Genomic DNA, 21,183 nt, shown 5'->3' on the forward strand with positions numbered 1-21,183 from the left:
CCAGTTGCTCCCTCCTGTCCTTCCTATTCATCTCATCCCGTCTCACCACTGAACCCTCTGCGCAGCCACCAGCGTTTCCTGCCACTCCCACCAACACCCCAGCCTCCTCCTCACCTTTGGCCTCTGCACACGTTCTTCGCAGGGTGTGGTGGACCTTGTCTTTCAATATCCAGTTCGGTGATGACTTCCTTTCCAATGGAACTTGGCATCTTCTCTACTTGTGTACATCACGAGTCATGTGCTTTTCAAGATTTGACAGCCACTACTGCTGCTCTTTAGATGTTTCTGTCCTCCTCGAAGTCCCTTCTGGGTCCATGGTAGAATGGTACTACCTGGCAGAATGTACTAGCTGCTTCTCTTGTGCTTAGATGAGGCCTGGTAACTAATTCCAGTTCTGGACAATGAGTTCTATAATGAAGCAAGAAGTGGACAGAGAATTTAATCACCAGTGAAAGACCATCCAGGGCTTGCTCCCTCTGATACTTTAGTGGGTATTATCCGAGATGAGCCTGCTCCATCAGCCTGGTCTCCTAGTGATTCTGATGAGCAAAGCACCTACCCTTGCCAACACTTCCTCAATCTCCCTGCCAATTCATGACGTATCTACACTGCATCTTCTGAGATTGGGGGATTATTTCTTAATGTAGCATGAAGTGAAAGTGAAAGTGTTCGTCGTTCACTCGTGTCTGACTTTTTGCAATGTTATGGACTATAGCCCACCAGGTTCCTCTGTCCATGGGATTTCCAAGGCAAGAATACTTGTTGTTATTGTTCAGTTGCTAAGTCATGTCCAATTCTTTGTGACCCCATGGACTGCAGCATGCCAGGCTTCCCTGTCCTTCACTATCTACTGGAATTTGCTCAAACTCATGTCCGTTGAGTTGGGGGACATGATACCATCCAACTGTTTCATCCTCTTTTGCCCTCTTCTCCTCTTGCCCTCATTCTTCCCCAGCATCAGAGTTTTTTTCCAATGAGTTGGCTCTTCGCATCAGGTGGCCCAAGTATTGGAGCTTCAGTTCCAGCATCAGTCTTTCCAATGAATATTCAAAGTTGATATCCTTTAGGATTGACTGGTTTGATCTCCTTGCTGTCCAAGGGACTCTCAAGTGTCTTCTCCAGCACCATAGTTTGAAGGCATTGATTCTCTGGCACTCAGCCTTTCTTATGATCCAACTCTGACATCCATACATGACTTTTAGAAAAACCATAGCTTTGACTATACATACCTTTGTTGGCAAAGTGATGCCATTGCTTTTTAATACACTGACTAGGTTTGTCATAGATTTTCTTCCAAGGAGCAAGCATCTTTTAATTTCTTCCCATCTCCTACATTGCAGGCAGATTCTTTACCATCTGAGCCACCTGGGAAGCCCCTTAATGTAGCATGCTGCTGCTGCTGCTAAGTCTGACTCTGTGCAACCCCATAGATGGCAGCCCACCAAGCTCCCCCGTCCCTGGGATTCTCCAGGCAGGAACACTGAAGTGGGTTGCCATTTCCTTCTCCAATGTGTGAAAGTGAAAAGTGAAAGTGAAATTGCTCAGCTGTGTCCGACTCTTAGTGACCCCATGGACTGCAGCCTACCAGGCTCCTCCATCCATGGGATTTTCCAGACAAGAGTACTGGAGTGGGGTGCCATTCCCTTCTCCTTAATGTAGCATATCCTGGCCTAATTGACTGAGATGGTGATCAGAAATGGCCCAACCATAAGTCTACCCTGACTCTGAGTCTTAAACAGGTCTGACCCAATCAGTACCCAACTGAGGTATGCGCTGACCCCTCTGTCTCTTATCTCCACCCTGTCCTTCAGTTATCTTGGACACTTTCTGTCTGGACTTGGTTTTGTCCTTGTTCTTTGCTCTGCTTCTGTGTGAATCATGTTGGCCACACCCTTTAACCACTAGGGGTGGCTCAAGGGCTCCCTTCACATCATCAAGAAACAAATCTTCTTGCTCTTGTTCTAAGATTGAGAAAACAACCGGACACCACGCCAGGTGTAGAACTCTTCAGGAGAAGGAATGGAAGAGGTTAACACTTCTCTCGCCGTGGGTGGCTTTTCTCTCTTCCTTTCCATATGGCTTGGTGTAGTCAGAGGAACCAAGGGCGCTGTTATGCTGCAGCCAAGCCTAAACTTGTTGATTTTCCAGGAATTCTGCAAGCTGGTTGTCCAACAACCGTTATTAAATATTAAATTCTATAAACTTGCAAGTAAATAAACTATATTAATAACAAAGGTAATACTCAAAAATCATCCTTTCCTAGTCATTTTACAACATTTTACTATAAGCTATGTTCTTGAGTTATTCATATCTATTGCATCCTTATGGCAGAAATACTATCCAATGACATGCTACCGGGTGTCTCTTCCCAACCCCAAATTCAGTGATGTCATGTTGGTAGCTTGAAATCCTCCATAATGGGGATATTTGTACCCCATAAATTGGCAAAAACTGCATACCAGGGCTTGATTTATTGTTTCATTGATTGTCTAGAGCAGAGGGCAGCAAGCCCCAGTCCAGGGGCCAAATGCAGCCCTCTGCCTGTTTTGTACAGCCTACTGAGAGCTCCCAAGTCTGCCCCATGAGCTGCAGAGACCAAGCTGCACATCTCCCTCTGCCCTTGGTCACCCTCTGCTCCCAGCACCTGCCTCCCTGGCTGGTGGCCATCCCTTGCCACTGCACAGGATCCATGCTGGTCGCCACCTACACACCAGAAACTCTGCTGTTGGCAAGTGTGTGCACCCAGCTGTAGAATCACAGTCCAGGAGTCGGTGACTTGGCAAGTCCCTCTGCCTCTGGTTAGCTGCCCAAGTTAAGAGGGCTGGGCTCTCTAGAAGAGAAGGATGTCCCAGGATCTGGGTTCAGCGGGACAGAGGAAAACTGACCTTGGCGGTCAACATGAGCTGCTGCTGCCCTGCTTGTGGGCAAAGTCTTTGCGAAAAAGTGTGCTTCCTGTATTAGAGGATGGCCTCTGGCTGGGAGAAACGTGGGACTGGCAGCGATGCCAGTTGGTTTTTCAAGCTCTGAGAGCAGCTCAGTCTAGCAGGCAAATAAATAATTATAATCCAGTTAGTGGGTGTCATAGGTTTGAGGCATGGAAGTAGCTGGCCGGATCCAAGAGTAGGGCATGAAGGCCAGGCTGGCAAAGGGAAAAAGCTGTAAGGGAGCGTGAACAGGCAGTCCTCCATGGAGTTCTGCCCTCCATTAGCTGGACCAGGGCCAAGTGTTCAAAGAGGAGCGGCATCTCAGAAGGAATGTTCTTCCTTCTCTTTGGGGGATTGCACATTACACTGGAATCTGGCCAAACTCTGGCTTGCCTCATCTCCCAGGATTAATTTTAATGGCCATTTCCATTCTACAGTTCTTGACAGGAATGTGTGCGGGTTCCCAGCAGAGAAGCAGAAGCAGAGGCCCTCCTTCCATCTGGCAGTTTATTGGCCAGGAAGATGAAAGGGGTGGGGCCTCATTCCTTATGAATCTGAAAAATCCAGGGTGAATCCTAGAACAGGGGTCCCCAACCTCTGGAATCTAATGCCTGATCTGAGGTGGAGCTGATGGAATGAGAATAGAAATAAAGTTCGCAATAAATGTAATGTACTTGAGTCATCCTGAAACCACCCCACTCCCCACCACACCCCTGCTGTCTGTGGAAAAATTGTCCTCCACACAACCAGTCCCTGGTGCCAAAAAGATTAGGTACTGCTGCCCTAGAACTCTGCAAAAGGTGAGACTCTATCCTGTCATATCTCAGATAAGGGAGTCATTTCCTTCACTGTAATATGTTTCAGATTACACCACACTTGCCCATGTATTGCCATGCCTACCCAAACTGGAATAGAGGAATGAACATAGACTTTAAAATTGTGGGTTCAAACCTTACTTCTCTCACTTAACCTGAGACCCTGTACAAACTACTAGGTATCTCAGAACCTCAATTTCTTCATCAGTAAGCTGGGGTTCATTATAACTACCTGAGGAGCAAGCTGTGAAGATGAAATGAAACATATATGAGGCCTGTTGCACACAGGCCCTCACTGAATGGCACCTACATGTGTTAAAACCAGAGACTCACAAAGGCCATTTCCTTAATAATCAGAAATCTTGCCAGTCAGTGGTTAAACCATTAGTAGCCTGAAATCATCCACAGTGTTATTGTTCACGCCACAGAAATTACAATCGCCACATATCAGGGATTTTTATTTTTCCTGGAGGTCCAGGTCACTAGCACACCATAGTTTCAGTAAGTGTCCAATATACAAACCTTCAATTTGTGAACTTCGAAAGATGTGAATGCACATTCTCATGTCCAATCACATAAGTTAGTTCACGTGTCCAGCACACGTTGTCACGCACATGGATGCCCCACATGTGGTTGTTTCTATGTACTGTACTATTCAGTACTGTATAGAGTACAGTATCTTTATTTCAAGCCCAGGATGTCATCTATGATGAGAAGACAAGAGCTATCCTCAGACATCACTGGATCTTCTATTAAAGAGGGTAGATAGAATTGGATCCAGCAAGGACCCAGAACCTGTCACCGGCGTCAGGTATGAGTGAAGTTGTAGCTTGCCCTGCGTCTCCTATTGCTGATGATTCTTCAGCTCTCTGATCTCCCACCTCCTCTTCCCGAGTCAGTAACTCTTCTTGCCTGTTCACTCGATACCAGCCCCTGTATCCCAGCTGTTATACTATACTACTGTACTTTTCAAAGTACTTTATGGTAAGACCCTGATGCTAGGAAAGATTGAGGGCAGGGGGAGAAGGGGGCGCCAGAGAATGAGATGGTTGGATGGCATTACTGATTCAATGGACATGAGTTTGAGCAAACTCCAGGAGATGGTGAAGCATGGGGCAGCCTGGCGTGCTGCAGTCCATGGGGCAGTGAAGAGTTGGACACAACAGTGACTGAAAAGCAAATACTGGAAGATTAAAAACACTTTATTTTTGTGTGCTTGTTTGTTTTTTAATGTATTATTTGTGTGAAAAGTATTATAAGCTTATTAGAGTACAATACTATATAGCCAACTGTGTTAGTTGGGTACCTAGGCTAACTTTGTTGGACTTACTAACAAATTGGACTTAGAAAGGCACTCTGGGAATGGAACTTGTTCGTATGTGGGAGACTTACTGTGGTTTCCGTCCTCTTCCTTATATCCTGGAAAAGCCCCTGTGAGGTAGTATTAAACCCATTTTACAGATTGAAATGTAAGATTTAGATTAAATGACTTGCCCAAAGCCAACAAATCATACATATACATTTTTCTAAAATCTTCAAATAGAGTGCCATCTTCATTCTACCAGAGCAGCGTAAATCCAATTTAGAGTACACAGATCCTACCTTCGCTTCTGGCACCCTCCTTTTCCAGCCACTTCAGAGGAGAAGTGATGTTTCAGGGCCCCGCTTCCCTCGTGGAGAACTTGGTTTTATTGTCACGTCACAAAGCCGACGCTCTGTACCTCCTGCAGGAAAAGTCCCACCTCTTCTTCCAGGCTTCCCATTTGTTAATTTCACTGTGTATCTATCAGTGCATTTCTACAGACACTTCAGCCTCTGTACAGCATCCTTAGGCTAAGTGGCTTCAAGGGCTCCAGAAACATTATCTCATTGTCCCCTTACATTCCAGTGGAGAGGGCTGGAGATCAGAGCCCCTTTCTTTACAACTGAGAAAAGTGACTTGGCCAAGGTCACCTGAGGAGTTGGAGGCACTGGCAGCCAGCTCTCCTCTCTTTTCTCTCTCTCCTGCCCCTCCACTAGCAAAGAGCAGAGGTGCAGCTGTAACCTCTCTCCTGAAGCAAGGGAAAATGTCAAGGGCCATCAAGACCCTAGCTGCAGGGCACAAACTCATTACCAGCTAGGGTTAAGGATGGGGAAAAAAAAAAGAAAATCCCCTGCATGATGTACTACCAGCCAATTAAGAGCTTCACCCAGGCTTGAAGCGGTTGACATTGTCCACAATCAAGATTCTAAACCCAGTCTGGATGAGGACATAGTTTGCATTCTTTGGCTGTGGGACGACACTGAAGTAGATCTGGGAAAAATAAATAAATAACATGGAGAGAGGTTCACACCGCCAAATTATCTGAGCTGACATTATTACTAACACGCCCAGTGATTAAGAAAAAAATACAGGCAGAATCCCACTTGTCTAATTTGATTATCAGAGAGGCTCTGTGTTGATTACTAACGTCTGCTTGCAATTGGGGACAGAAAAAAGGAATCCAACCAGCTGAGAGCCGGGAAATCACACACAGGGGCCTGAGATCTGTGTAAATGAAATTTAATAATAAATGGGATGTGCTCCCAGATAAAGAAGTAAATAAAAGACAGAAAGAGTTGGTTCAGATTATAGAGGCCGGAAGAGGATTGTGGCCAAGCTGGCCTATTTGGAGAAATGGCCTGTGTTGAGAGGGGAAGATGGGCTCAGGGCAAGAGTAAAATGAAGGCTACAGAGAAATGAGAAAGAAGACAGTGAATTAGATATGAGATTAAGGTGTTGGTCTCCGGAGAGGTGATTAGAAGTACTGTTGGGGGCAGTGTGCAAGAAAGCTTCTGTGTGGACAGAGAAAAACATGGCCAAGTAAGAAGGACCCCAGAGCCAAGCAAAGAAAAACTAAAAGATGGGGGGCAGCATTTGCATGAAAAGCACTGGCGAGCTGCATAGGAAAGCCAGGGATGGGCTACGAAATTTTCTAACCATCTAACCTTACAACCAGAGAAGGCAATGGCACCCCACTCCAGTACTCTTGCCTGGAAAATCCCATGGACGGAGGAGCCTCGTAGCCTGCAGTCCACGGCGTCGTTAAGAGTCGGACACGACTGAGCGACTTTACCTTCACTTTTCACTTTCATGCATTGGAGAAGGAAATGGCAACCCACTCCAGTGTTCTTGCCTGGAGAATCCCAGGGACGGGCGAGCCTGGTGGGCTGCCGTCTGTGGGGTCGCACAGAGTCGGACACGACTGAAGCAACTTAGCAGCAGCAGCAGCAGCCTTACGACTAGATACTGTGCTCCACAGAACCAAACTGAGCCAACCCTCAGCTCAGCTTATTCTACTGGGCATCCATGCTGCTAGCTTAGTGTTTCCCCTGAGTCAGCCCCAGAAGGATGTGTTGGCCTTCCTTGGATAGCAAAACCATTGTGTTCACTGAGCTTTTCCCAGATGAGCAGATAAGAAGGAGCCCTGGTCCCTGACAAGAGCAGTGAGGTTCTGTCCTACCAGGAATCTGCCAGGCTCCAAGGTACAGAGCTGCACTCGACCCTGTCCTTGCCTTTGAAGGGGCAGTTGATGGGAAAGCCAGGCAGACCAATAGTAGAATGCAGGAGATGCTCAGTAGTGATCTGCAGTTGAGTGACCTTGTGCCTCTGCATTCCTCAGCTGTAAAATGGGGTTATGTGACATAAATGAGTTCATACATGGAAAGCATTTCCAAACAGTGACAGGCACACAGCAAGCTCTCAATAAATGTTGCTATTTAGTTACTAAGTCGTATCCAACTCTTTTGTGACCCCATGGACTCTAACCCACCAGCTTTCTCTGTCCATAGAATTTCCCAGGCAAGAATACTAGAGTGGGTGGCCATTTCTTTCTCCAAGGGATCTTCCTGACCCAGGGATCAAACCCTCACCTTCTGCACTGGCAGGCGAATTTTTACCACTGAGCCACCAGGGAAGCCCAATGTTGCCATGAAGAATTAATTACTGGGCACAGGAGCACGTGTCTCCACGCCACTGTGTCTACTGTCCTCTTGACCCTGAAAGTGTGTATTGCATAATGCCATTTTATAGCTGTTATGTGCTTTCTCATTATTAATATTATCTGATTATCCAAATATAAATACTATGCAATATGCAAAAAAGAAAAAAAAATCAACTTTGTTCAAGACTGAAATAATCATTTATAAAGTAGGGAACAGAAAGATCTCCTAACACATTTGCAGGTTATTTTAATACTTTCCAAATAAATGCCAAGGAAGGGAGTGTTTATATATAGCACTCAAAACAGCCCCTCCACTTTCTCAGTGAATGTGCACCAGCTTGTCAATGTCCCCATTGTGCAGGGCCCAGAGCTGGATATAATTAAATCCTATTACCCAGGAAAACTTGCAGCATAGTTGGTCTGACACATTTAATGATTTGTTAACTCAAGTCTGCAAATGTAATTAGAATAACGCTGTGCCTGGGAGATGGGAGATGAACATGATGGTATGGTGCCATGTCTGCCCTTGAAGAGCTTAAAATCCAATGGGCAGACTTGATATGGAAATGGCTAAATATGGTCTCAGAAATATAGGAACACTAAGTATAGACATTCAGCAGCTAGAAGCCATCAATCTCTGAACTCTCTGGGGGCAAAGTTTTCTCTGTGTCTCTTCATCTGTCATGAAAAGATGTCCTAACACAGTGATTAGAAATCTGAACTCTGAATATAAATTCCAGCCCAGGCCCTTGCCAACCGCATGATCATGGTGAGCTTCTCTAAACCTGTTTCCTCATCTTTAAAAGCAGGATAATAACAGTAACTGTATCATAGGCCTATCACATTGGGATAATGTCTCTTATCTCGTAATAACAGTAACTCATTGGCAACTGAACAACATTGGATCAAGGCTGGAATAATGGATATAAAACACATATCAAATACCAGCCACATAATAAACTAGTACTAACCTTTCTCTGCTAACACCAAGCACAGAGCAGGTCCATAGCAGGCACCGCTAGTAAACTGTAAAGAATGAAAAGTGAAAGATTGACATAAAGAGTAAATTCATTATGTAATTAATGAGAGACGTTATTGTGTTGGAATAAAAGTGGAAAAGTAATTATTCTTGCTTAGGGAAGCAAGATGGTTTCTTTGAAGATGTGGCATTTGAGAGAGCTTGAAAGGCTGGACCAACAAGAGGCCTAAGCTTGCACGGCATGTTTGGAGGAGGACAGACATGCAGGAAATGAGGTTGGAGCCTCAGGATAGTCCAAGACTTGTAGAGCTTCTCCTTAGGGAAATAAGGGTCAGTGGAGATTTTAATAAAGGGGTTTGGCATAGTTTCTGTTTTCTAAAGTGTCATTCTGGCTACATACAAAAAATGAAGTCATGAGGGGAGCGAGCAGAAGTTTGGAAGAACAATGAAGAGATCAACACGATAGTTCGGGCAAAAGTTGGTGGCAGTCTGAGTAGGGCAACGGCAGTGGGAGTAGAAATGAGGAGAAGGCATTGGAGAATGGATGGAATGTGGGGGTGAGGGATGGGGGAGAAAGCTTTGAGGTTTCTCCTCTGGGTGAATGATATCTCCTTTATTATAGGAGAGATCATTACTAAATCATGGGCGTCCCCAGTGGCTCAGTGGTAAAGAATCTGCCTCTGATGCTGGAGACGCAGGAGACACAGGTTCAGTCCCTGGGTTGGGAAGATCCCCAGAGGAGGGCATGGAAACCCACTCCAGTATTTTTACCAAGAAAATCCCATGGACAGAGGAGCCTGGTGGGCTATGGTCCATGGGGTTGCAAAGAGTCGGACATGACTGAAGCGACTGAGCATGGACTCACGCATTATTAAATCAGAGAGAGAAAATGGTACGTCATGTTCATTTATTTCTCCCAAATCATATAATCCCAGATTAGCATGGTGGTTGAGACCAGGCCCCCAAACAGTTACCATCTGCTGCGTCAGTCTCACTCCTCTGTGTCCTAATTCCAAAGCAGCTTCAGGACGTCTCTTACTCTTTGAAAGGTCAGACTTACACTGAGTTAAAATCTGCTTTCCCATCATTTCCAACCCTTGGTTCCAGTTTGGCTTCTGGAATCACAGATCAAACAGACCTTCTTTTATAAGACCATCTTTTGCATTCAGCTGGCTAAATAAGAATTTTTCATAAATAAGAATTGGTCCATAAAAATAACATGTGATATCATCAAATACTTTGCTGAAATCAAAATACATTGTCTGCTTCTCTCTACCCTATTATTCTATTAAACTGCCCCCCTCCAACCCCTGCAAAATACGGAGAGGATCTAGATATATAAGTGGTCACAAATCAGACACTAATGACCATTAGTTTTTGTGTAGGTATCAAGAGCTATTTATTTAAAAATCTATCCTACGGATTCATGTCAATGTATGGCAAAACCAATACAATATTGTAAAGTAAAAAAAAAAAAAAATCTATCCTAGAATTTTCTCCAAGATGACGAGCTTGGCTGCCCAAGTTTATTTATTTATTTTTTATTTTACTTTATTTTTCTTTACTATACTGTATTGGTTTTGCCATACATCAACATGAATCCACCATGAGTGTACACGTGTTCCCAATCCTGAACCCCCCCTCCCACCTCCCTCCCCATACCATCCCTCTGGGTCATCCCAGTGCACCAGTCCCAAGCATCCTGTATCCTGCATCAAACCTGGACTGACGATTCGTTTCTTATATGATATTATACATGTTTCAATGCCATTCTCCCAAATCATCCCACCCTCTCCCTCTCCCACAGAGTCCAAAAGACTGTTCTATACATCTGTGTCTCTTTTGCTGTCTCACATACAGGGTTATTGTTACCATCTTTCTAAATTCCATATATATGTGTTAGTATACTGTGTTGGTGTTTTTCTTTCTGGCTTACTTCCAAGTTTAATTGTAATAGCAAAACACTTCTGCACACTCACAGAGCTTATCAATCTAAGGAAAAGCATATGCTTTTATATTGTTAACCAGTGGTCCCCAACCTTCTTGGTACCAGGAACCAAGCTCATGGAAGAAAATTTTCCACATACTGAGATAGAGGGGGATGATTTCAGAATGATTCAAGTACATTACATTTATTGTGCACTTTATTTCTACTATTATTACATCAGTTCCCCTTCAGATCATCAGGCATTAGATCCTGGAGGTTGTGGACCCCTGTTGACCAGACCAAGCCAGATCTACCCCAGATTCCTTTGTGCTTGCTGGTCCTTCTCATGACATGCTGGCTGGTTCTTTCTCATCACGTGAATTTCAGCTCAAATATCCCCTCCCCACAGGTAGGTGTTCCCTGACCATCAGATCTAGACGTGCTCCACGCCCAGCACTTTCCCATTACCTGGTTTATTGTTTGCGTAGCACTTTTAAAGTATCCGAAATGATTTTGTTCATTCATTTACCTGCTGTAAAACATAAGCCTCCCGAAACGAGCAACGTTGCTTTGCTACACGTTGTAGCCCAGCACAAGAATGTTGCCAGCACAGCCTGTGTTCCATAAGCTGAATAAGTATATGAATGGTCACTGGCTTAGACTTCTAACTGCCCAACCTCCATTCTTTTCAGCTTTCACAAACCCCAGGATGACGTTGTTGCCTTTTCCCAAGGTTTCTGTCACATTCACTTTGCCAAGCAATTTTTCCTAGTTGGTCAGAATTAGGTCCAGAACAGAAGTTCCCCAAGCCTCTTCCGCTTCTGGCTGAAAGACAAAATTATCAGCCAAGTAGACCAAGGCAAAATGGATCGGATGCCCTGTGTGAGGCTGAAGGGAGCTCCCAGCAGTTCCTGCGCCCACACTGTTCTTCAGGCGGGGAGGTCTCGTCCCCCAGCTATCTCCTACCATCATACATGCTCCCCAGTCCCAAGAGGAAGCTGGATCAGCTCTGGCATTGTCAAAGCCACTTCACCACGACTCACTGACCTCCTTCTCTTCCCTGACTCTGGTTCTTGATTCCCGGCTTTTATGACTGACACGAGATCAGACCTTGATAGCAGATCGAACCGTGGAGTTACAGTCAGTGTATGTCATTGGTTGCATGAATCAGAAACCACTCCAGCTACATAAAATAAGAAGAGTAATTGGAAGTCAGCAGGGAGTCTCATGGAACTCAAGGGTAATAAACAAGCTACTGTCCCTCCCCCTCTCTCCAGGGCCACGTGTTCTCACCTCCCTCCTTCCTGCAGGGCTGAGTCACGCTCTCCTTGGCCTAACAGCCGGCTTCCTCTTCTTCTCAATCACAGTTTATGTGCTCTCCCAAAACTCTGACTTACACGTGCTGTGGCTTCCCCTTCGTCACATTGCAAACTTCATCTCAAGTCTATATGACCTTTCAGCTCAAATACTCACCACTGAATGAGTACAGCCTCTGGCCTCTTGGTTGAATTACTCAATAAAAGAAAATCTGAAAGGCCACTAGTCAGCCAATGAATTATCTTGTTACTTGAGGCTCCTAATCATTGTTGCAGTCAGGTGGGTGCTGAGAAGCCATCGTCACATGGTTCACAGGGCTGCTCCCCATGAGGGTGGCAAGTGTGATTTCCCAAGGAGGCGTGTATGAATGGGAAAGGGAAATATCTCAAAACCTTCTAATAGGCATAGATACTACAATAGTCTTGCTACAGTGACTGTTCCTTGCTTGGCCTTGCTTGGCCTCTCTGGATGGGGGCCCAGTTCAAATTTTGCACCATCCTAGACCCCTCTCCCCCTACCCATCTCTGCAACAGCTGTCAGCTCTTGGTCGGCTTTTAATGCTGGACTTCCAAGGCTTCTGGCATCAGGCAAACACACTGACACACCTGGGTGCTGACACCCACTGCATTGGATGTGGTTGGTCTCAAGCACAGGTGGTACCACCACTGCAAAGGGTGTCAGGGGAGATGTAGGAGTGACTTGGAGCTCACACAATGGCTGGGGACAGCTGCTGCCCTGTAGTGAGCAGAGGCCAAGGATCCATCACTTCCTGCACCATGCCGGACAGTCCCTCCAACAGAGACTTGTCCTATCAAAATGCCAACAGTGCCTCTATGGAGAAACACAAGTAGACTAAAATATCCACCCCATCAATCATCCACACATATATTCAGTATCTTTACTGCCAGCTACTATGCTAGTCTGGGAATACAAAGATAAATATATATGATAAATAGAATCCTTGTCCTGGAGGCTCTCAAGCCTAAAGGAGAAGAGAGTCATACAAAAATAATACCAGGGATGTCCTTGATAGTCCAGTGGTTAAAAATTCACATTGCATTATAGGGGATGCCGGTTCAATCACTGGTCAGGGAACTAAGATCCCACATGCCATGGGGCCACTAAGCCTGCATGCTGCAGAAAAACATTCCACATGATGCAACGAAGATTCTATGTGCTGCAACTAAGACCCAAGGCAGCCCAACAAATAATTTTTAAAATAATAAAACATTTTTAAGTTAAATTTTAAAAATAAATGAAAACAATACCAAATAAGAAAATTAAGAAAAGACATTGTAAGTTTAAGTGTTAGTCACTCAGTCGTGTCCAACTCTTTGCAACCCCATGGACTGTAGCCCACAAGGCTCCTCTGTCTATGGGATTCTCCAGGCAAGAATACTGGAGAGGGTTGCCATTTCCTTCTCCTTGGGATCTTCCCGACCCAGGGATTGAACCTGGGTCTCCTGCATTGCAGGCAGATTCTTTACCACCCAAGCCACCGGGAAAGCAAAATGTTAATTCCAGACTGAAAAATAAGCCCAGTTGTATAAGAAAGGAAACATAATCATAGTATATTACTTGACTCAGCAAGGAGTGATATATAATCAGAATAATGTAAACTCTAATTACCGATTTAACAAAAAATGTGATGTAGCCATTTGGGGAAGATGAAGGGAAAAAGTGGGTTGGTGTTTGTCTAAGAAAACCTAAATCTCATCCATTATCAAAGGAAGTCAACAGATAATTCCAATGAATTGTAGCATAGTTGTACAAGCACATATTCCTAAGCAGAATATGGAGGTAAATTCCAAAAGACATAAGTAGGAGAATTGGGGAACAAAGTGGTAAGACAAAGATCAGCTGTTGTCTTATAATAGACCTTTTAATACTATTTCAATTTTTGACACACATATTATCCTTTAATGTAAAATTTAATTTTAAAATTACTCTAGTACAGTCTATGCAGTTATTATGAAGGCTATCTTAAAGGGATATACACAATGTTATGCATTTATTCTTAATGTTATAATATCTGTAATCAGTAAAGCCATGAAGAGGTTTTACTAGACTAAGTGTGCAGGTCTGTGGAATCGTACCAGCAATCCCCAGCATATTACTAAGGCATGTTCCAAATACTCATATATATTTTCTTAGCACCTCTGCTGGAAACTTCCCTATCAGCCCAGCTAGGGTAGAAAGCAAAACCTCAGGATCCCAGTATTGACTGCCACTCAGGGAGTGAAGGAAAGAGAAAGCTATAATACATACTAGAGGGAGAGGAATAAGGAACCTGGGAGAAATTCAAGAGAGAGGGATTCAGGAGAGAGCGCGACCTAGAAAGGAAACTCAAGAGGCAGCAGGCAAGGATATGAGTGTCTGTGGCCCCCAGCTGACTCCAGGGCTTTCCAGTTTTATTACTGTAATTGGTAATGTAACTGCCACTCCTCCTCCCTCAGTAAGCTCCTGGCAGGCAGGGACCATGCCTCAATCACATTTGAACCTCCTGCATCTAACAGGGGTTCCTGCCTGTTCTCCCTAAATAGCAGAGAGTTATGGGCTTTCCTGGTGGCTCAGATGGTTAAAAAAAAAAAAAAAATCTGCCTGCAGTGTGGGAGACTTGGTTTTGATCTCTGGTTCAGGAAGATCCCCTAGAGGAAGCCAAGGCAACCCACCCCAGTATTCTTGCCTGGACAGAGGAGCCTGACGGGCTACAGTCCATGGAGTCACAAAGAGTTGGACATGACTGGTGACTAATATTTTCACTTTATTGAGCATTTGTTTCTGATATGTGCTATTCCAATACATGAGGATGGATGAACATGTAACTGAGACACTGGTTTCCATATATGAAAACATTTGGTCCTAGCAGATACTCCTCGAGGTAGGAATCATTAAAACTATTTTACAGAGGAAAAAACCAAAGCACTGCAAGATTCAGGAATTCTGATGGAATCACGCTGAGCTCATCTGAAATCCTAGCTCTTAATCAGACATGGTCCCCTATTGAGAAATTCTTTCTCTGACTTGCTGCCCCCCACACTAATCTAGCTCCTTTTTTTTTTTTTTTTTTAGTTCTAAAAATCCAGTGGAGGGGACTACTCTGCTGGTCCAGTGGTTAAGAATCTGCTCGCCAATGAAAGGGAGGAGGGTTTGATCCCTGGTAAGGGAACTAAAATCCCACATGCCACAGAGCAGCTAAACCCATGAGGTGCAGCTACTGAGCCCGTGCACCACAACTACAGAGTCCATGAGCTGCCACAAAAGATCCCACAAGCTGCATCTAAGACCTGACACAGCCAAATAAATAAATAAAAATTTACAAATCCAATGGAGGAGAAGAGATGCAAAGTGAGCTAATGTTTATTAAAACACTTTTTAATGCAGTAAGCACTTTATGTTATTGTTGTCACTAAGTCATGCCCCACTCTTTGCAGCCCCATGAACGGTAGCCCACCAGGCTCCCCTGTCCATGGGATTTCCCAGGCAAGAATAGTGGAGTGGGTTGCCATTTCCTTCTCTAGGGGATCTTCCCAACCCAGAGGTCCAAACCAGGTCTCCTGCATTGCACGTGGTTCTTTACTGCTGAACCACCAGAGAGGCCCATGAGATGTGCTATCTAATTGAAATTTCACGATAACCATTTTAAGCAGACATCATTTTTCCCCATTTCACTGGTAAAAAAAACTGAGGGTCAAAGAAGTGAATGGATTTTCCCAGCATCCTATAGTTGGTTAGTTGCAGAAGCAAAATTTAAGCCCAGGTCTCTATGATGACCATACCTTCCAAGGTAGCCAGCCTCTTGGGCACCCTAGTGGCAAAGTTGGTCCAACCTTGCCAAGCCAATGTTGGGTGATCTCAATACTGGTGATATTGGTTTTAGGAGATCTCAGCTGTGATTCAAAGAGTCTCTGGATGTTGGTGGAGGGATCACCTCAACACCTAAGATGTTTCCTCTGAATTCTGTACAGTTCTCTAGACAGCCAAGGCAACTCCTGAACCTATGGCACCCTGGTGTCCTGCAGATGGGACCAGGTGTCAGCTGCAAGACCAGCACAGTGGGTCTTTGCCAATTCATGGAAATACATTAAGCTCATGTTGGAAATACTTCAGGATAATTTTTTTTTATCCTATGGCACCTTTTAGTGCTTGTCCATGCTAGAATCTAGTATTGAATGATGTCTTATATACTTAGCTATTCTAGATTTCATATATCAATATTTTATGGTGTTTCACAAATAGTCCAGTTCAAGAGACAGATGTTAACCCACTGCCTCTCCTGCCCATCTTTGCCTGCTTACAGCTCAGAATAATAGTAGGTGTGAATTAAGAAAATGACTCAGACTTTCTTTTTTAAAGGAGGGGGAAAAGTAACTGTTATGTCCATCTTCCTTTCTAAGCCTAGTGATTCCACTAGTACAATGGGTCCCATCCCTTCCCATCTCCTCGAGGACTTCAGTTCTCTCTGTCTCATGCCTGTTTTTCAGGTCCTCTTTACAGAAAAACTCTTCAAAGGATCTGTCAAGGCTCACTTTCACCTCTTCCCTTTCTCTCCTGAAGTCACTCGAATCAGGTTTTAGGTCCCACTACTCCAAGGGAAGAGCTCTTACAAGGTCACCAGTGACTTCACATTGCAAGCCTCAACAGTCAGTCCTCAGTTCTCTTCTCAGCTCTCTGCTCATTTCACTCCCTCTCTCTTGAAGCACTTTCTTCACTTCGTTTCTAGGCCATCGCTCTCTGTGGTTCTCTTCCTGCCTCCCCTAGCATTCATTCTCTGTGTCCGTCGCTCGCTGGCCCACAGTGAAAACCCCTTTGTCCCAGAGCTCAGTTCTTGGGATGTTTCTCTTTTGTATCTAATTTCACTCCCCGGATGATGACCTCATTCTGCTCTGTGCTTTAAAATGCCAGCTGTACTCTCAACAATTCTCAGATTTATAGCTCTGGACCTCTCCCTGAAATCCACACTTTTATCAACAATTGCCTTCTAGACATCTCCTCTTGGATGTCTAAATAACATCTTAGACCTAACAAGTCCAAAACCAAACTCCTGGTTTCCTCATTGAAAACTTCTCTCCCACATGTTTGCCAGTTTTGGAAATGGGGACCCTGTTCTTCCAGGCAGCCACACTTGGAATCGTCCTTGGCTCCCCCTTCTCTCCAATCCATCAGCCCACCCTGTGAGGTCTGCCTTTGAGATGTTTCCCATCTCTCACCACCTTTTAGAATGGCCCCCGCATCCACTCCGGTTAGAGACACTCTCATCTCCACGTGGATTCCAGTGATAGACTCCTGCCGGTCTCTGCTTCCCAGTGCTCCTTCCCATTCTGGTCTCCTTGCAAGCAGCCAGAGTCATCTGGTTAAAATATAGCCACAGCATACCCTTCCTTTGCACAATATCCTCTGTGTGGTTTTCTCCATCAGCCTCTCAGAACTCTGTTCAAATGTCAGGTAATCAGAGAGCCTTTCCCTAACCAACCTATTAAAATACTAATCTCCACCTGCCCACTGCATTCCCTGTCTCCCTTACTTAGCTTTATTTTTCTTCATATATACACACATATAAGTATTATGTATATACACACACACACATATATAGGCTTCTCCAGGGGATCTTCCATATATATATATATATATATATATATATATAACTCATGATATATATTACATGTCCAACTCTTTGTGACATCATGGACTGCCGGGCTCCTCTGTCTATGGAATCCTCCAGGTAAGAATACTGGAGTGGGTAGCCATTCTTTGGTGTGTGTGTGTCCCTCTGTGTGTGTGTGTTTATTTTGTTGTCTTCCCATGAGAACCAACACTTTGCCTTTTATACTCGCTACCTTATCCCTAACACCTAGAACAGTGCCTGACTCAAAGTAGGTCAGTAAATACTTGTTGAATGAATGAATGACTTCAGTACCAGAAGTGCCAAAATAGAAGTGTGAACACAGAGCAGGACAGGATCATCTGTCTGGAGAGGAAGAGGCAGGCAGTGCAGCCTCCTTGGATGAGACCCTGGGACACTGTTTGGCACAAGTTTGAGAAAGACTGTCCAATAAGAAAATAGGAATTAGGCCCGCTGAGGCTTGAACCTAATTCCAATTTAAATATCACCGTTCACAGGCAATCTTTTCTTTGGTAAAAGAGTCAAGCGTTCCTCCCATCCAAACTCCTTTCACAGAAGAAATCCTGTCTTTGGGTTTCTTCCCAGTGCCCAATAGAAAGGAAGGCTTATGGCTGTCAGCACAGGGCAACTTCCTTGTCCACATTTCAGCTGCAGAGAGGATGGGCAATAAAGAAAATTGGCTCAGAGATTTTAGAGAGCATGTTTAGCCAGACCAGACTGACAAGAGGTTTAACATTGCTGGAGAGGTTTTGTTCTTCTGTTGGACTGGCTGCAACCAGTAATGGGCTCTGAGAGAAAGGAATGATGCCCATTTACAGAGGGGGCACTGCCCAGGCTCTAGGGAGAGCAGGTTAATTTCAGCAGCTGCCACTAGAGGTCTATTCACAGCTAGAAATAAGAAGAGGCCTTATTTCTGCAGCCTTTTCAGGGCTCTGGGGGGAGCTGCCTGCCAGAGGGTCTGCCCCCAGAGTATGCAGAGCTCACATCACAACTTCCAGTCCTCCTTCTGTGGCTTTCTTTAATCCCCCCAGAGACCTCATGTTGGGTCCTCTTCCCTGCAAAATCATGGGGGGACAACCCCTTTTAAGTCCTGGCTGTCATAAGCCCATGGTTTTAGGGCAGACAGATGAGGAGGTAGTTTTTGGTCACTAAATAAACATTGCTACTTTCAATAGTAGCATTGCAGTGACCATAAGCAGGTCACTTTCCTGCTTCCTGCAATAAACATTTCCCCAAAGATCTACATAGGAATAGAGTCATTTTTCATGCAATAGAGATGAGTGCTCAGTCTGAAGGAATCCTTTAAGAATCCTTCAAGGAATCCTATGAGCAGTGATTTAATAACTCTGAACAATTTTATCTGTTCAGTAGATTCAGGCCCCAGTATTGCTTTCTGTGGTTCTCAAGTTCATCTGTAGATGAGTTAGAAGTAGCAGTCCTATAGGTTTTAGAGTTCAGTTATCCTTTACCTGTAGACCTATTCTATTTTTTTCTTTTATAGAAGTAAAATCCATTGAAATATAACATAAAATTCATCCTTGTAATGATTTTAAAGTATACAATTCAGTGCTTTCCAGGACACTCATGACGCTGAACAATCACCACTACTATATAATTTCAGAATATTTTTTATCACCCAGCAGAGAAATCTGTACCCATTAAGCAATCCCTACTCCCTACTTCCTTCAGCCTCCAGCAAACACTAACATGCTTTCTGTCTCTATGGGTTTAATCTATCATTTTATATAAGTGCATTTATATAAAGGGACATCTTATATAAATGGCATCATACATTAAGTGGCGTTTTGTGTCTGTCTTCTTCCACTTTGCCTAAAGTTTTGAGAGTTCAACCATGTTGTGACAGGTATCAGTACTTCACTCCTTTTATCGCTAAATAATATTCCACTGGATGGATATACCATTTTTATCTGTTCTTTAGTTAATGGACATTTGGATTGTTTCGTTTTGTCTATTTTCTACCTTTTATCTGTTATGAACAATGCTCCTATGGACATTGTCGTACAACTCTTTGAACACCTCGTTTCAGTTCTCTCAGGCACATACCTGGAAATACGATAATTCTTCATTTTCACATTGAGCACCCACTCTCTACTAGGCATCCAAGTGCAAAGAGGAATAAGATATTGTCCCTTCCTCCCCCAAGTAATCTCTCACCACACTTTCTGTGTGCTGTTCATTTGTTCAACAAAGGTGTACCTGGCCCTGGAAATATATCCACGAACAAAACACACAGAGGTCCCAGCTCTCATGGAGCTCACAGTTGGGTGAGCAGGTAAGAATGCAAGAAAACCCCCACAACAGATGAGCAAATAAGATAATTTCATAAGGGTGAGGGCTATTTTAAGTAAACGCAAATATTCAGTTGTCTCTTGGAAAGTTCTTAATTGCCACAAAACCATTTAATAATTAGCAGGTCCAAAACTCAGCTCAGCATCTTTATCCCGTTCTCTCCACACCTAACTTGTTTACCTTCCAGGTTTCCCTAACTCTTTTCCAATCCTATATATCCAGTGAGTCAAGCCACTACCCTAGAGTCCTCCTCAACTCTTCCTCCTCCCAAATTCCCACATTTAAGTGGTCTCCAGGTCTTCTGGGCTCTCCCTCCAAGTCTTGAATTGGTCTTCTCTGCCCCATTACCCTCACCTCTGCCTCGTTCAGACTAATATCATCTTTGGATTTCCCAAGGGCTTCCCATCTCTCACTTTTAATCAAGTCTTCACCTCAACGCCAGAATTACCTTTCTTCTGTGCAAATCCAATCCTGCCACCCTCCAATTTGAAATCTTCACTAGCTCCTCATTCCATTCAAGATCAGGTCCAAACTCAACCTGACATAAAGAAATCTCCACCATCCAGACCCTGCCTACTCTTCCAGCCCCCTCTCCTGCTGATCGTCATATCACCTTCTCTCCAACAGAAATAAAATCTTTTGCTATCTCCTAATGACACCACAATTGCATGTTGTTCTCTCTGTCTGGCTTCTCCTTGTCCCTTGGACTTGGCCTTCCATCCTTGATCCACCTCGTCCTCTTAGAAGCCATCTCCTTCTCTCCCCACCCCCAGGAGACTAAATTAAATGCCCTCCTCTGTCTTCTCAAAGCTGAAGCTGATTAGCAATTACATTTGTCTGCAAAGGCTGATTTTTCTTATAGAACTGACAACTGTCTGTTACTTCTATACCCCTAGGGCTGAGCACTTTCTACAAGGTGTATGCTCAAAGATGTTAGCCCCTTTCAGCCTCAAGTGCCCTTTTGTAAAAGGGAGTTAAGATTACCCACCCCAAATGACTCCTGTGAGGATTAAATGAGAAATGCTTTATCAAATGAATAAACAAGAAACCAGTTAAAAACTTGCCCAGAGCCTGGCCCATAAAAGGAATGCAAAGCTGGTCACTACTGTTCTTCATTGCGTTGCAATAAGAGTTCCCTCCAGGACTTCCCTGGTTGTCCAGTGGCTAAGACTGCGTGCTCCCAATGCAGGGGGCTCAGGCTCCTGGTCAGGGGACTAGATCTCACATGCTGCAACTAAAGATCTAGGCACAACAACCAAGAGCTGACACGGTCAAATAAGTAAATAACTTAAAAAAAAAAGAATTCCCTCCATCATCCAACTGCTG

Source organism: Oryx dammah, unplaced genomic scaffold, assembly GCF_014754425.2.
Source record: "Oryx dammah isolate SB20612 unplaced genomic scaffold, SCBI_Odam_1.1 HiC_scaffold_1, whole genome shotgun sequence".
Lineage (NCBI taxonomy): Eukaryota > Metazoa > Chordata > Mammalia > Artiodactyla > Bovidae > Oryx > Oryx dammah.